We start from the raw sequence: 2,879 nt of genomic DNA, 5'->3' as shown, positions 1-2,879 counted from the left end.
TCCTGCAGATGTCGAGGTAGAGATTTCTACTGAGGAATTGGATTTGGAGACCAGGAGCGAGGCTTGAAGTGGGAATATAGATTTGGGATGCTCTACCTATAGATGATAAATGAGGACACGGCAAGTGAGTGATAGAAAGAGCTTGTGCACTAGAAAGGAATGGCTCTGGAATTAAATCCCAGCTCCGTTATTTACAGGTGGTACGTGTGATCTTAAGCAAGTTAATCTGTGACCTCCGTTTCCTCATCTGTAAACTTGGGGATGATAATGCCGACCTCATAGAGTTATAATAAGCATTTAGAATGCCTAGTAGCATGTCTAGAACATAAGAAATGGTCAATAAAAGGTAACTATTCCTGGATGAGTAGATGAAATCACAGGCGGAGAGCGTGTACAATGAAAAGGAAGCAGGATGAGGCTGGAACCCTGGAGGACAGCAACATTCCAGAGGTAGATAAACAAGCAGGAGTCAGCAAAGGAACAAGAAAGAGGTGCCGGACAGAAGTGTCCTGGAAGCAAAGGAAAAAGATCATTTCAAGAAGAGATGGATTTGTTGGTATCAACACCTAGAGGACATCTACAGGAAAAAAAAATACAATGGCAAATAAATATATGAAAAGATGCTTAATCCCACTCATCATTATAGAAGTACAGATTAAAAAGATAATAAGGGATTTCTTCTCACCTGCGCCGAAGTTGTGTGTGCAGGTCTGACCCTCATCCCCGTCTTGCAGGCTGTTTCGACGCCAGGACCCCCTAAGAGACGATGATGTTGGGCACCGAAGGCGGCGAGGGATTCGTGGTGAAGGTCCGGGGCTTGCCTTGGTCTTGCTCGGCCGACGAAGTGCAGCGGTTTTTTTCTGACTGCAAAATTCAAAATGGGGCTCAACGTGTTCGTTTCATCTACACCAGAGAAGGCAGACCGAGCGGCGAGGCTTTTGCTGAACTTGAATCAGAAGATGAAGTCAAATTGGCCCTGAAAAAAGACAGAGAAACTATGGGACACAGATATGTTGAAGTATCCAAGTCAAACAACGTTGAAATGGATTGGGTGTTGAAGCATACTGGTCTAAGTAGTCCTGACACGGCCAATGATGGCTTTGTACGGCTTAGAGGACTCCCCTTTGAATGTAGCAAGGAAGAAATTGTTCAGTTCTTCTCAGGGTTGGAAATCGTGCCAAATGGGATAACGTTGCCGGTGGACTTCCAGGGGAGGAGTACGGGGGAGGCCTTCGTGCAGTTTGCTTCACAGGAAATAGCTGAAAAGGCTCTAAAAAAACACAAGGAAAGAATAGGGCACAGGTATATCGAAATCTTTAAGAGCAGTCGAGCTGAAGTTAGAACTCACTATGATCCACCATGAAAACTTATGGCCATGCAGCGGCCAGGTCCCTATGACAGACCTGGGGCTGGCAGACGGTATAACGGCATTGGAGGAGGAGCTGGCTTTGAAAGGATGCGGCGTGGTGCTCACGGTGGAGGTTAGGGAGGCTATGATGATTATATGTCTATAATGATGGCCATGGATTTGAGTCAGATAGATCTGGAAGAGACCTCAATTCTTGTTTTTCAGGAATGTCAGATCACAGGTACGGGGATGGCGGCTCTGCTTTCCAGAGCGCAACAGGACACTGTGTACACATGCGGGGATTACCTTCCAGAGCTACTGAGAATGACATTTATAATTTCTTTTCACCACTCAACCCTGTGAGAGTACATACGGAAATTGGTCCCGATGGCAGAGTAACTTGTGAAGCAGATGTCGAGTTTGCAGCTCATGAAGATGCAGCTATGTCAAAAGACAAAGCAAATATGCAGCACAGATATGTAGAGCTCTTCTTGAATTCTACAGCAGGAGCGAGCGGTGGTGCTTACGGTAGCCAAATGCTAGGAGGCACGGGTTTGTCAAACCAGTCCAGTTATGGCAGCCCAGCCAGCCAGCAGCTGAGTGGTGGTTACGGAGGCGGCTATGGTGGCCAGAGCAGCGTGAGTGGATATGACCAAGTTTTACAGGAAAACTCCAGTGATTTTCAATCAAACATTGCATAGGCGGCCAAGGAACAGTGAACAGCTACTACGGTAGTGGAAGCCGAGCATCTGTGGGAGTGAACGGAATGGGAGGGATGTCTAGCATGTCCAGTATGAGTGGTGGATGGGGAATGTAATTGATCCTGATCACTGACTCTTGGTCAACATTTTTTAAAAGAAAAACAAAACTTAAGTTTTAACGGTTTTGCAATACAAACTTGTGGTTTATGCTTACTCAAAGTGGAAATCAAGATTGTTTTAAAGACTTAAGGTTCAGTAATTTTGAACACAAACATTCATTTAGGATGTAACTAGGTTGAGTAATCTGTTACTGTTAAATAATTTTCAGCTTTTCTCAAGTTAGTTATATTGTAGGATGTACTGAAGCAGTAGGTGTATTTAGGTTAAAGCAGTTGAATTATGTTAAATGGTGTTTACACCACATTACATTGGACACTGTTGGGATGCATTGTTGAAAGACATGCTTTTTTGTGAATCTCAATATAGGAGCTGTGTCTACAATTAAAAGTGAAACATTTAGCATGTTTGTTAATTCTAGTTTCATTTAATAACCTCTATGGCACGTAAGTTTAAGCTTTTTTTTAAGTTAATGGGGAAAATTTGAGACGCAATACCAATACTTTAGGATTTTGGTCTTGGTGTTTGTATGAAATTCTGAGGCCTTGATTTAAATCTTTTCATTGTACTGTGATTTTCCTTTTAGGTATATTGCGCTAAGTGAAACTTGTTGAATAAATCTTCCTTTTAAAAACTAAAAAAAAAAAAAAAAGATAATAAGGTACTATTTTTTGCTATTAGATTGGTAAAGATTATAAAGTTTAGTAACATCC

General features: G+C 42.5%; 1 pseudogene; it reads left to right on the top strand.

The window, feature by feature from the left end:
- The first annotated feature begins 734 nt into the window (after window positions 1-734).
- LOC113611698 (heterogeneous nuclear ribonucleoprotein H-like) lies at window positions 735-2,411 on the top strand (annotated as a pseudogene).
- The last annotated feature ends 468 nt before the right edge of the window (window positions 2,412-2,879 follow it).

This window comes from Aethalodelphis obliquidens, unplaced genomic scaffold (assembly GCF_003676395.1).
Source record: "Aethalodelphis obliquidens isolate GAN/ISIS:26980383/991018 unplaced genomic scaffold, ASM367639v1 scaffold70, whole genome shotgun sequence".
Classification (NCBI taxonomy): Eukaryota; Metazoa; Chordata; class Mammalia; order Artiodactyla; family Delphinidae; genus Aethalodelphis; species Aethalodelphis obliquidens.
The sequence above is the reverse complement of the archived record's forward strand: the minus strand, read 5'-3'. Positions and strand labels throughout refer to the sequence as shown.